We start from the raw sequence: 15,216 nt of genomic DNA on the forward strand, positions 1-15,216 counted from the left end.
ACGCTCCTCCCTCTCCCTGCCCTCTCCCCTCCCTCTGCCCGCCTTGTCTCCACCTTCCCTCCACCCTCTACCCGCCTACTCTCTGCCTTATCCCTGCCCTGTGCCCGCCTTCTCTCTGCCCTCTGCCTACCTTCTTGTTTTTCTTAATTTTCATTTTAAAAATTTATTTATTTATTCATTCATATTACATCTCAGTTGTTATTCCATCCCTTCTATCCTCACATTCTCCCACCCCCCATTTTCCCATTACTCCCCTCCCCTATGACTGTTCCTGAGGGGGATTACCTCCCCCTATATATTCTCATAGGGTATCAAGTCTCTTCTTGGTTACCTGCTGTCCTTCCTCTGAGTGCCACCAGGTCTCCCCCTCCAGGGGACATGGTCAAATGTGAAGCACCAGAGTATGTGAGAAAGTCATATCCCACTCTCCACTCAACTGTGGAGACTGTTCTGACCATTGGCTAGATCTGGGTAGGGGTTTAACGTTTACCGCCTGTATTGTCCTTTGGCTGGTGCCATAGTTTGAGCAGAACCCCTGGGCCCAAATCTGCCCATCATAATGTTCTTCTTGTAGGTTTCTAGGACCCTCTGGATCCTTCTACTTTGCTATTCTCCCATGCTTCTCTCATCTAGAGTCCCAATAGGATGTCCTCCCCTCTGTCCCACTTTCCTGGTAAGTGAAGACTTTCATGGGACATGCCCCTTGGGCTAGTGTCCAGATATAAATGAGTTGTTCTTAATTTTCATCACCAGTTTTTTCTTTTTATTCTTCTTCAACTTTTCTCTTCTTTTTAAATTTTTTTCAACTTTTTTGTTGTTTTTCATTCTGCCTACTCCCCACCCTCTCTGCCCTCTCCCTGCCTACTCTCCACCCTCTCCCCGCGCTCTCCCCACCTATGCTCTGCCCTATCCCCGCCTATGCTCCACCCTCTGCCTGCCTTCTTGTTGTCTTAATTTTTTTTTGTTCTTAATTTTTATCACCAGTTTTCTTCTTCTTTTTATTCTTCTTCAACTTTTCTCTTCTTTTTAAAATTTTTTCACCTTTTTTGTTGTTTTTCATCCTGCCTACTCCCAGATCTTTCCCTGCACTCTCCCCGCCCACTCTCTGCCTACTGTCTGCCTACTCTCTACTCTCTCCCTGCCTTATCTCCGCCTTCTCCCCGCCCTCTGCCCGCCTTATTTTCACCTTCCCTCCACCCTCTCCCCAGCTACTCCCTGCCCTTTCCCTGCCTTCTCCCCCGCCCCGCCCTCTCCCCGCCCTCTGCCCTCCTTCTTGTTGTTCTTAATTTTCATCAATTTTTTCTTTTTTTTTATTCCTCTTCACCTTTTCTCTACTTTTTAAATTGTTTCACCTTTTCTCATTGTTTTTCATCCTGCCTATTACCCGCCTCTTTGCCCTCTCCCCGCCTACTCCCCACCCTCTCCCCGCCCTCTCCCCCTTATTCCCAGCCTACTCTCTGCCCTCTCCCCACCTTGTCTCTGCCTACTCTCTGCCTTCTCCCCTCCTATGCTCTGCCCTCTCCCTGTCTATGCGTCACCCTATCCCCACCTGTGCTCTGCCCTCTGCCTGCCTTCTTGTTGTTCTTAATTTTCATCACCAGTTTTTTCTTCTTTTTCTTCCTCTTCAACTTTTCTTCTTTTAATTTTTTTTCACCTTTTCTTTTGTTGTTTTTCATCCTGCCTACTCCCAGCCCTCTCCCTTCACTCTCCCTGCTCACTCCCTGCCTACTCTCTGCCTTATCTCCGCCTTCTCCCTGCCCTCTGCCCGCCTTGTCTCTGCCTTCTCTTTGCCCTCTATTGCCTTCTCGCTGCCTACTCTCCACCTCCTCCCCTCCTTCTCTCTGCCCCCTCTTTGACTTCTCTCCGCCCTCTTTCTGTCCTCTGCCTTCCTTCTCTCCGCCTTCTCTCCACCCTCTATTGCCTACTTTTCATCACTTATCCCTGGCAGGTCTGCCTTGCCAGACCACAGGGGAAGAGGATCTGCTCAGTCCTGATGTGACTTGATGTGCTGGGTTGGGTTGGTGCAGGGGATTCCTTATTTCTGATGGAGAGGGGAGGAGAGATGGCAGAGGCAGGGAGGCGGCTGGGATTAGAGGAAGGATGGGGCTACCATTGGGATATAAAGTGAATAAATTAATTTTTTAAAAAGAAAGAAGCCCCCCAGTAGTGTTTATAGGTATTGCATAGCTCAGTGAATGAGAATTCAATATACAGAAAATAGTTGCTCAAGATGAGAGAAGAAAAGTATAGACTATTGTGCAGAGGAACATAACATCACAGAGGGGTTAAATGGTAAGATAAAATATTTTAATTATATAACTAAAAACAAAGTGCAATAAATAACAGTAGGACCAAACATTACTAAAAAGTCAGTTACTGAAGAGGTACAGAGGCTTGGAACAGTACAATGAATACAGGTTGTAAAGAGCAAAGTACATAAACAGATAGGTAGGCATAAGGATGGGAGACAGAGAAAAATTATGTACCATTCAATTCATCTGACAAACAGGGGCATACCCATGAGTCAAAGACTTTAGTAAGGTTACAAATAAACAGGGAGGTAACCTGAGAAGTGTAGGGTTGGGGGGGCATAAGCACTAAGAGAAACATAAACGGGGTCAAGGGCTAGGAAGTATAGTGGTAGATGTTAAATATACACCACACAGCATACATGGTACAAAATTTCTTGTAGAAGCATGGGAGAGGAGGGAGAGAGGGGGGAGAGAGAAGAGAGGGGAAGAGAGGGAGATGACATGAGCTCAACTTTTTGATATCCTGGGCAGAGGCACACCTAGTGGCAGGCAAGTGATGACGTCATAGATTTCTAGGGAGTCTAGGGACAGTTATGCTAACATTAGAGATGAAAAAAATCTGGAAAACAGAGAGATGGGCTTCAAAATGCTGAGTTCAATGTAGCACACAAACATCATTCATATGCTCTCATGGCATCTGCAGTTCCCTACACTGGGCCTGCTCAAGACAGGGCCTGTGAAGAGTTAGTCATAGATTACTGAGGGGCTCTTGGGGCCCAACTCCATCCTGGCAGAACTACTGGCTACTTACAGATTCTAGAACAGCAACAGCCATTGTCTTCGGCTGAGTACAAAACACGACACAGACATGAGAATCCATGCCATGAGTTGCTAAGCCATGTTCGCACAACCTACCTAAACTCACTGAGTCACAAAACTAAACGAGCAAAATGGCATGAATGTGAGGAGCACATTTGTAATGAGGCATGGGGAAGTACAGAGGTTGGAGGAGGATAAGAGAGGGCACATACCTGTAAACTCACTGTTGGGGAGGCAAAGAAAGGGAACTCTCTGGAGCTTGCTAGCCCGCCAGTCTAGTCAAGGGTTGACTATGGGTTCAGTAAGAGATCCTTTATCTAAAACAGAGTGGAGGAATGCTGGTGGAAGACATCAGATGCTAACCTCTTGCCTCCACATGCACACATGTACATGCACATGCACTCACACTGAGATACTATGAGAGCCAGTTATGGTTTGAGATTTCATTAATGTACCTAAGAGACACATAAAAGAAAATGACTTTATCCTAGCCCCTGCTCAAAGCCAGATACTTTCTGAAATGCTGGAAGCTCTTGTTTATGCTTCCACTCCCCTAAAGAAGTTTGTTTGACCCAACTACACTGGATGTGCTTGATCACAGGTAGGTGGAAGGTACACAGGAAATACATCAGAATGTATGCTTGCCCCTGATTGGTTGTAGGTGGGAGGTACACAGGCAGGAAGTATATCAGTGTATGTGCTTGCCCCTGACTAGACCTTATAGGCTTGCCTTTGTTTATTTATTTATTTATTTATTTATTTATTTATTTATTTATTTATACTATGAATGACACTTTATTCAGTCATTTTCTTCACAACTGAAACTCTGGGAATTCAAAGTTAACATCCTTGCCAGTGAGCTTCTTTTACGCACCAGAAAAGGTTTCCACCTTGTGCTCCGCGTTGCTCTGCAGTGCTTTGTCTAAATGACCCTCTGTGAGCCGGCTGCCGTCCAGTTTCACACGGAACCTCCTACCCACAATTTCACTTGGGAAGGCAAGTCCTCAAGGACTGCGTTGTGCTCTGCTGTCAGGGCGTGGCTTCTGGGACGCTTCTGCTTATTTTTTTGTGAGGCTTTTCCGGGTTGGCTTGGGCAGAATCCTCCTCTGAGCAATGAAGACCACGTGCTTCCCACTGAACTTCGTCTCCAATTCATGAACTAGCCGGACCTGGATTTTCTGGAAAAGGTTTCAGCTGAGAAACTGGTACAAAAATTAGGATAGCTTTCCGACCACCACCAACTTCAGTTTCCGTGGCCGCAGTGATGTTGCGGTCCCGCAGCTGCACCATAGGATCTGAGCTCATCTCCAGCTCAAGCAGCGTCTGCGATGCCAGACTCCAATTCATCCGGCTTCTCGCCAACGGGCTTCACAGTCTTGGCTCCTGAGCTAAACATGGCTTCGTCTTTACAGAGTGCCGGCTTAGAACCAGCGCGTTTGCCTTTGTAAGCCTCTGTAAAATGTAACTTGTTGCCATTTTCTGGGAACCCCAAAACAGCCCTGGCCAGAGCTGATCATCCTAGCCAGCATTTATTTAAAGCTTGCTTAAAATTTAGCTCAAAGTTTGTAGTACTGATCTTTCTCAGGTTTAACGAAGAGTATGTGTACACACAGAGAAAAACAATAGACTTCACTCTGCAAACAAATTCTTATCCAAGTCTCTAAATACAACCCTAACAAAACCATTGGCTCATAATACAAAACAAAAGAGATATGAAAATGAAAGGGGTAGTTGAGAAGAGAAACAGAATTATCAGGAGTGGGAAAGAGTAACATGGAGTGAATATGATTTAATGAAAACTTCATAATGAATCCTGTTTTGTTGTTCGGTTAATATTTGCTGATTTGCACTTCAGGAGGCAGACAGATGGCTGTGAGCTCAAGGCCAGCCTGATCTACAAAGTGAATCTAGGACAGCCAAGGCTACACAAAGAAATCCCGTCTCAAAACAAACAAACTATATATATATATATATATATATATATATATATATATATATATATATATATATATATATATATATTTGAAAAAAGAAACAATAAGCAACAAGTTTCAATATAGAATACTAATGGCAGGGAAGGGGGAAACTTCCTCCCCCAGAAGATTATGTAAGAGAGAAAAAGGAAAGTATCATCAAGCTTAAGAGAACAGGGAGGTCTGCAGTCTGTTCAAAAGCAGCTGCCAAAGGAGGCATACTTCCCCTGTACTTCCTGGCTTGCTCACTAGTGTTAGGGTGGGCAGTCTCCTTAAGGGAGGTCTTCCCATTGAACTATACAGCTGGAGAGAGCGGAAGACTGCACCTTTATACATCCAAACTCCAAAGGCCTCCCTTTCTCCGCTGCTTATGTTAGTGACTGCCTCAAAACCTACTCTGAGCCCAAGGAACAGACTGTAACTTTGACTCAGATCCACAGACCACCCACCTCCCATCCCATCTGCTCGCCTAGCAAGTGCATGCTGTGTTGCAGAGGGAAGCTGGCAGTAACAACAGTTGCGGTTCTAAAGGCAAAACTCTGAGAAGGGGAAAGAGATGAGTTGTGTGCAAATGCAAATGGGGCTGAGGGGTACTAGGATGAAAGCAGCAGGCCCAGTACACACAGGATCACTTGGCACCTCATGCTTCCTGTTGCCAGCATAGATTGCTCTGGTATAACTGATGTCTATGCTCTTGGAGCACCAAAAACATTTGGTAGAAATGCATAGGCCTGGGGCTTAAGGTAATATTCAATAGAAGAGTCCCCAGGCTAAGATGAAGAGAGAAGTTTGAAGGAAGTTTCTGCATTGTCTGTGCATTCTGGATATGGTAAACAATGACGAAAAGATAGGGAGGGGCTCCGCTTGCAAACAGCCCTTTCAGGACTAACCTGTTGGGACCTCAGGAACAACAACAACAACTCAATATTCCTCTACTCCCTACATCAATCAAACTGTAAACCAAGCAAGCTTGAGGGCAGGGGAGACTGTCTCCATCCAATCTCAAGAAAGAAGATATATTGACTGGCTCCTTCTTGCTGTTGTTCTATTGCTTGATGGCAGTGGTGGTGTTGTTCTTTCCTATTGCTCTTCATTTATCTTGTGTTATCCATAATTATCATGTCTTATATATTGTCTACTCAAAAAAAAAAAAAAAACAAAAAAACAAAAAAAAAACACAGCTTTTAACTTAAAGGGAATAGGAGTTTATTCTGGAGCTATTTTTGAATGACCATCTTCCAGGAATACAGAGTTAAGGTACTGCAAATTTCGTATTTCAATATGGAAGCAGTTTCCTGAAGTTTTATAGTTTTACAGAACAAAGAAGAAAGTCACATATCAAGGCAAGTTTAATATATTGGTGGGTACATTGGAGAGGACATTACAATAAAATGGGGGAGCCTTTCATATAGACCTGAGGTTTGTCTGATGACATTCTGTTTTGAGGTTGCTGGAAGCTAGTGTCCTGTTAAGTTAACAGATTTCAAAAGAGTTTTACATTTTAGTCCAAAGGCCTTAGTTCTGACACAGAGGCAAGGCTAGAACTAACCGAAGATAAGCTAATTAGCCTCTAGGCCTACAACATTCCAATCTCTGCACAGCACTGCACTTTGTATCAGTCAGTCTTTGCAAGCACAGCTTCTTTCCAGGAATTCTCATGCACAACATTAATCGCATTACATTCGTTCTCTTCCTAACCTTACTCTTTCCCTTTCTCCTTTCCCCATTGCCTTCCTTTTTATTACTTACTAATATATATGCCAAGATGTAATCATCTCTAAATTCCCAGTCTATCCTATAAGAAACTTAGCTTCTTCTTACTTTCCAATTCAAACCACAGATGAGAAACTGTGAGGAAATTGCAACCTTTACAGAGGGGGTGGGGGAGTAATTTTAAAAGTCAGTGGAAGAACTGGAGAAATGGCTGAGTGGTTAAGACTGCCTACTGCTCTGCAGTGTACCTAGGCTTGGTTCCCAATGCCCATATGTGTGACTCACATAACACCTGTGACTCCAGCTCTAGGAGAGCTGATGCCTTCTTCTGGATTCCCAGAGTACCTGCACTCACAGGCACACACACACACACACACACACACAGAAAAAATATATACATAATTTTCAAAATGTCAATGGTAAGCATCACAAATAGAAATATTCATGAATTGTCAACAAACTAACCCTAACCCTCCAACATCAATTCAGAAAAAGCAGAAGCTGAGGAAATAGGTTGGTTGGTAGAATGCTTGTTGAATATGCACAATGTTGTGTGTTAGACCATCATCATATACAAATCCAGGTATAGTGATGCACACCTATAATCCCTGCACTCAAGAGGTAGAGGCAGGAGGATCAAACACCTAAGATCATCTTCAGCTACATATATAGTAAGTTTAAGTCTAGCCTGGAATAACATGGAAACCTGTCTCAAAACAAAACAAGAAATGAGACTGCAGCCTTGACTCTGAGGTTAAAAGTGTTTGCTGCCCTTGCAGAGGAGCAAAGTTATCTTTCAAAATTGATGGATAACTAAAGCCATCCAAGATAAGTACAAACTAAAGTAATTCATGACCAGCTTATCCAGCATTACCAAAGATATTTAAAGTACTTCTACACAGAGATGAAGAATAAAGAAAATTACAACCATAAAAAGCCAAGAAAGAATATCTTTCATGACAGGAATAAGAGAACATGTGAGAATTAGGAAATAATCAAACACACTCAGCTCAGCAACCTATCAAATCTCTATGATAAAAAGCAGTACTTGACTCAATCATGAAAAAAAGGGAACAATAATACAATGCTCGATAACTCTAAATATAAAAAGTCATAAATATACAATTAAAATACTTAGGCTGGGAGCTAGACAGAAGACACAATGATTCAGAGCACTTGCTGCTCTTGCAGAGAGCCCACATCTGGTTCTTGGCACTCACATGACACCTTCATAATGACTTGTAAGTCCAGCTCCAGGGGATCCAACATCCTTTTCTAGACTCAATGGACCCATTATGCATGTGGATCATTTACAAGATACATGCAAACATTATAACATAAAATAAAAATAAGTATTTTTTAAAGGCACAGGCTAGCTTGTTGAATTTTTTAAAACTCACAAGTGTAAATGTTTTTTTTTCCTCACATGGGAGAATGAGATGAGAACTATTCCCAAGCCTTTCCAGCTCTTTCTGAACTCTGGCTGCTTGGTTTAACTCAGCTGTTCTGGCAGAAACTCCTCTCCAAGCTGACTGATTCAAACTGGCTTCTGACTGAATTGCTCTGCCTGGCCTCAAACTATATCTGGCAACATGTTTTAATGTTATGGCTTCTTCTCATTCTCTCTGTAAAACTGTTCCAGTAATCAACTCTTGGTTTTAAAACAAAACAAAACCAAAAAACAAAAACAAAAAAACCCTCCTTTTTCTCGCTCACTGTGCTGGCCTCCATTTCTTATCCTGTTCTCATGAGAGTTGGGCATATCCTATCTCTGACTCATTCTGTCAAATCTTTCTCTTATTTGTCACTTTGTCTGCCCCTCAATTAGATGCAACTTTCAAACAGGAGGCAGGGCATGTTACTTACATTGGTGGCTGGGATATAGCAATGAGTAGGGGGAAAGAGGTTAGGAGGGGATGGTCTGTGTATCCCCAGGTGATGTAGACCAGAGGGAAGGGATGCTGCAGCCGGTATTCTGTTGCAGTGGTAGGGAGTAGCCTGAGGGATTGGGTCTGCAGGAACAAAGAGAGCAGAGAAGGTCTGTGGCAGCCTACCTAGTCTTCTGGAAGGCATGGCCTCTGAAATTAGTATTGTTAACATCAAAAGAAAACAAGTGTTGGTTCTCTATAACACAAAGCTTTAATCAAGAAAGTAAATACCCAATCAATAAAAGGAATGAAAAGATAGTTCACAAAAGATGAAATACAAATAGACAATAACACTATGAGAAAAAGCATTAATTTCTTTTTTAAGTTAAAAATATTTTAATAAAATATATTCTGATTGTGGTTTCCCCTTCCCTCAACTCCTCTCAGATCCTCCACACTTTCCTACACATGACTATCTGTACCTTCCCTTTCTTCCTTTCTTTCTTTCTTTCTCTCATTAAGATACTAATGCAGACCAAAACTATTTGAGGTTCCCACTTATATCAGCCAGAATGTCAGTCCTTAAGAAAACAAATAATAAATGCATACATAGATGTGGACAAAGAGAAACCCTTATCCTAATAGTAAGAATGTAAAGTAGTCTAACTTCTATAGAAATCAGTATGGAGTTTTCCTTTTTAAAAGAATCTAGAAAGAATTTGATCTACTATATGACCCAGCCATACTACTACTCATAGATATTTACCCAGAGGATGCCAATTCAACATTTAATAAAATGATACAAGTGAAAACAATCATGTTCATTAAATCAGGACAGTCTCAAAAAGACAAATATATATTTATCTAATTTATGGTTTCTAGACTTCATATAGTCACATAATATTATAAAGTATTATATTATACTCTGAGATTCCATCTTAAGCCCATCAGAATGGCTAAGATTGAAAACTCAAGTGATGATACGGTTCCAGCCTCTGTCCCAAGGCTCTACCTGCCTTCCCAAGGAGGGCTGCCAGGCTCCAAGATCATCCATTCTCTGACCCACAGCTCTACCCATCTTGCTGAGGAGTCCTGCAAGCACCAGAAATACCCAGCCAACACCAGGGAGAAGCAGATGACTAAAGACCAGTGTAAGAATACAACCAGCATGAGGTAGGGCAATATGGCAGCCCCAGAACCCAGCTATCCCACTACAAAAAGGCCTGTATATCCTAACACAGATGAAAATGACCTCATGAAGATGGTAGAGGTCTTTAAAAAGGAAACAAATAAACCTTCTACAGAAATATATGAAAGTAGAATTAAACAGACAGATGCCTCTAAAGAGGAAAAGAATAAATCCCTTAAAGAAATACAGGAAAATATAATCAAATAGGTGAAGGAAGTGAATAAAACAGTTCAAGACCTGAAACTGGAAATCAAGACAATTAAGAAAACACAAACTAAGGGGACCCTGGAGATGGAAATCTTAAAGAAAAGAACAAGAACCACAGAGGTAAGCATCATCAACAGAATATAAGAGAAATTGATGTGTTAGTCAAGGAAAATGTTAAACTTAAAAAGTTTCTGACACAAAACATCCAGGAAATGTGGGACATTATGAAAAAATGAAGCCTAAGAATAATAGAAATAGAAGAAAGAGAAGATTTCTGGCTCCAGGGACCAGACAATATTTTCAACAAACTCATAGAAGAAAATTTCCCCAACCTAAAGAAAGAGATGCCTATAAACGTACAGGAACCTTACAGAACACCAAATAAATTGGAACAGAAAAGAAAACCGTCCTACCACATAATAATCAAGACATTAAATTACAGAACAACAACAAATATAATATGAAAATCCACCAAAAAGAAAGGCCACGTAACAAATAAAGCCAGACCTATCAGAATTATACCCAATTTCTCAACAGAGACTCTAAAAGGCAGAAAAGCCTGGGCAGATGTCTTGCAGATACAAACAGACTACAGATGTCAGCCTAAACTACTATACCCAGTAAAACTATCAATCAACATAGATGGCAGAAACAAGATATTCTATGACAAAACCAAATTGAAACAATCTATACACAAATCCAGCCCTATAGAAGATACTAGAAGGAAAACTCCAACCCAAGGAGGTTAACTATACTCAAGAAAACACAAGAAATAAATGACTCCACTGCAGCAGATCCAAAAAAAAAGAAACGCACACACATGCACACACACACACACACACACACACACACACACACACACACACACAGTACCACCACCAGCATAAAAATAACAGGAAGTAACAATCACTGGCCATTAATGCCTCTTAACATCAATGGACTCAATTCCTCCAGCAAAACCATACAGGCTTATAGAAAGGATGCATAAACAGGATCCATCATTCTGCTGCATACAAGAAACACAGCTTAGCAACAAAGATAGACATTACCTCATAATAAAGGGCTGGAAAATGGGTTTCCAAGCAAATGGACCCAAGAAGCAAGCTGGGGCCATTCTAATATCTAATAAAATAGACTTTCAACCAAAATTAATCAAAAGAGTTGTAGAAGGACACTTGATTCTCATCAAAGGAAAAATCCACCAAGAGGACATCTCAATCCTGAATATCTATGCCCCCAAATACAAGGGCTCCCACATTTGTAAAAGAAACATTATTAAAGCTTACATCACACATCAATTCCCACACATTAATGGTGGGAGACTTCAAGACCCTACTCTCACCAATGGACAGATAATTGAGGCAGAAACTAAATAGAGAAATAATAAACTAGCAGATTTCATGAATCTAATGTACCTAATAGATATCTACAGAACTTTTCACCCAAACACAAAAGAACATACCTTTTTCTCAGGATCTCACAGAACCTTCTCCAAAATTGGCCATATACTTGGCCACAAAGCAAGCTTCAACTGATACAAGAAATCTGAAATGACCCTTTGTGTCTTATCAGATCACCATAAATTAAAGCTGAACTTCAACAACAACAGATGCAACAGAAAGGCTACAAACTCATGGAAACTAAACAACTCTCTACTTAATGACACCTGGGTCAAGGAAGAAATAAAGAAATTGAAGACTTCCTGAAATTCAGTGAAAATGAAGGAACAACATACCCAAACCTGTGGGACACAATGAAAGCAGTGTTAAGAGGAAAATTCATAGCACTAAATGCCTCTATAAAGAAATTGGAAAAATCTCATACTAGCAACTTAACAACACACCTGAAAGCTCTAGGACAAAAAGCAAACAAAAAGAGGAGCAAACAGCAGAAAATAATCAAATTCAGGGCTAAAATCAGTAACTTAAAAACAAAGGATCAGTGACAGAGAAAAAGGAACTTGGGAAAGTTTGATAAAAGGGGACTATTACAACAGAGTACTGAAGTATAGAGGATCATAAGAAAATATTTGGAAAAAATAAACTCCAATAAAATTTTAAAACCTAGAACTTGATGAATTTATAGACGTGCCAAAACCAAAATGAGGATACGAAAGCCAAAACAGCAATGAGATTGAAGCATAAATAAAATGTCTTTCAACAACAAAAAAATTGGGACAAGGTAGATTTACTGCTGAATTCTCCCAGACATTTACAGAATTAAGAGCAATGTTCCTCAAACAATTTCATAAGGTACAAAAAATAAGAAGCACTTCTAAACTCATTTACCAAACCAGTGTTAGCGTGATACCAAAATGAGGTCAGAACACAGTACAGAAAGAAAACTATAAATAAATTTCGTTGATGAATGTAGATGCAAATCCTTAGAAAAATAGCTTGAAAACTGAATTCAGCAGCACATTAAGGTTCAGCAGTTAAGAGTATGTGCTGCTCTTGCAGAGAACTTAAGCTTATTTCCTCATATGTACACCAGTTGTCTCATAACCATCTGCAACTCCAGGTTTAGGGAGATCCAATGCCTCTGACCTCTATGGGCACATGCACACATGTGCACATTCCCACACACACACATACACACAATTTAAAAAGAAAAATATATCTAAAATCAACAAAACACATTATATAGATCATACACCAATGTCAAATGAGATTTATTTCAGAAATTCAAAGATTATTCAATATACACAAAATAATGAATATAATACACTGCATAACTAGAATTAAGGACAAAATTCACATGAACATTTCAACACATTCAGAAGAGGCATTTGACAAAACTGATCATCCATCTATAATAAAAACTCTGAAACTGGGAATAGAAGGATTAGACTTCAACATAATAAAAGGTGTATACAATATTATACTGAATGGCAAAAAAAATTGAAAGTATTCCTTCTAAAATCAAAAAAAGTGAGACAAGAGTGTTTATTCTTATCATTCTTGTTCAATACAGTGCTTGAAATCTTGTCTAGAGAAATAACAAAAACCAAAAAAGGAAAAGGGATATGTGGTGGTTTGAATAGGAATGGCCTCCATAGAGTCATATGTTTGAATGCTTGGCTCTTAGGGAGTCGAACTATTAGAAGGTGTGGCCTTTCTGAAGTAGATGTGGCCTTGTTGGAGAAAGTGTGTAACTGTGGAGGGTGGGCTTTGAAATCATATCTATGTTTAAGCTATTCCTAGTGTGACACAATCTCCTTATGCTGCCTGTGGATCAATATGTAGAACTCGCAATTTCTTCTCCAGCACCATGTCTGCCTGAATGCTGCCATGCTTCCCACCATGGTGATAATGGACTAAACTTTTGAAACTGTAAGCCAGCCTCAATTAAATGTTTTTCTTTATAAGAGTTGCCATGGTCAAGGAGAACTACAGAGTAAACTAGCCTGGGCCCATGGGGCCCTACAGAGACTGAACCACCAACCAAAGAGCATTCATGGGCTGCACCTACACATATAAGCAGAGGTACTAGCTTGGTCTTCATGTGGTCCCCTAACAAAGGGGGCAGGGGCTGTCTCTGACTCTGTTGCCTGCCCATGGATTCCTTCCTCTAGCTGGGCTGCTTTGTCTCCTCTCAGCGGGAGAGTATGTGCATAGTCCTGTTATGAATTGAGGTGCCAAGGGGGGCTGGTACTCCTTGGGGGCCTTCTCTTCTCTGAGAAAAAAAAGAGGAGGAGTGGAGGGAGGGGTCATAAGGATGAGCCTGGGAGGAGAGGAGGGAGGGGGCTGGGTTCATGCTATAAAGGGATTAAATAAATAAATAAATAAATAAATAAGTGGAGAAAATTAAGTTTTTGTTACATATCATACACATATACACACACATGAGCGCACACGCGCGTGCGCACATACACACACACACACACACACTATTGGTTAATTATAATAAAATAAATGTAATTTTAATTAAAAAGAAATAACCCCATGCAATTACAGCCATCTGATTCTTTACCAATTTTCCCCACGTCACATATTAATAAAAGAACATCCTATTTAACAAGTGAGGCATGGTGGTGCATGCCTTTAATCCCAACACTCGGGAGGCAGAGGCTGGCGAATCATTGTGAGTTCAAGGTCAGCCTGGTCTACAAAGCAAGTCTTGGAGAGCCAACACTACACAGAGAAACTCTGTCTCAAAAAACAAAAACAAAAAAAAAAAACAAAAAAAAAAAAAAAAACAAAAACAAGTGGAAAAAGTGGTATCTACAAGAAAGACTTAAATTAGACCTGTAACTCTCACCTTGTATAAAAATCAACTTCAAATGAACTTGAGTAGAAAACCTGAATCTGAAATATTTATGAAAAAAAAATAAGATGCAATGGTCATATATAAAGGCCTAAGCACAGGCGATGACTCTGAACAGAATGTTTAGGATATAATTTGCTATTGGAATTGAATTAGCTTAAAACATTTCTGTATATCAAGGAAAACAATCAATAAAGTGAAGAAACAGCCTATAGAATAGGAGAAATTTTTACCAGCTGGTTATATGACAGCATTAACATCCAGAATATATAAAGAACTTAAAATATTAAACACCAAGCAACAAGCATTCCAACTGATAAATGGGCTAAGGAAATGTACTGACATTTTGAAAAATTATTTTTATTTATATACGACAATTTTATATAAGCATGAACCTTACATATATTGTTACATTATTTATGACAGCTAGGCCACAGAATCAGCCTAGGTCCCCACCATTAAATGAATGGACAAAGAAAATTTGCTATGTTTTCACAATAGAGCTTTATGAAGCCATAAAAAAATAATCACCTTTTATCATTTACATGGAAATGGGTGAAGGGAAATAAAGATAATCATGTTGGTTGACATGATCCAGTCTCACAAAAGTAAGTATCACATGTTTTTCCTCATATGTAGAATCTAGTGAGGGAGCAACATGAAAGTAAGAATAGGAGGACTGGAGATGTGGAGGGTAAAATGTGGGAAAGGGGAGGAGTAAGAAAAGGGCAGAGAGGGGGTGAATAGGACATAAGAACATTATAAGCATACATGGAAAGTGGTTTCATTTATTTGTGTAATTAATATGCAGTAAGGAAAACAAAAATGGAGAGAACTTCCAGGGGCAAACAAATCATTCCATGGCACAAGAATGGTTTATTTTACTCAGTTCTAGTCAAGAAGCATTGACAGGACAAATCAACTCTACT

The 15,216-nt window shown here is 40.3% G+C and overlaps 1 pseudogene; it reads right to left on the reverse strand.

The window, feature by feature from the left end:
* Positions 1 to 3,883: 3,883 nt before the first annotated feature.
* On the reverse strand, positions 3,884 to 4,467 carry LOC127185172 (40S ribosomal protein S7-like; annotated as a pseudogene).
* Positions 4,468 to 15,216: the final 10,749 nt, after the last annotated feature.

The sequence above is a fragment of the Acomys russatus genome, chromosome X (genome assembly GCF_903995435.1).
Source record: "Acomys russatus chromosome X, mAcoRus1.1, whole genome shotgun sequence".
Taxonomy (NCBI): domain Eukaryota; kingdom Metazoa; phylum Chordata; class Mammalia; order Rodentia; family Muridae; genus Acomys; species Acomys russatus.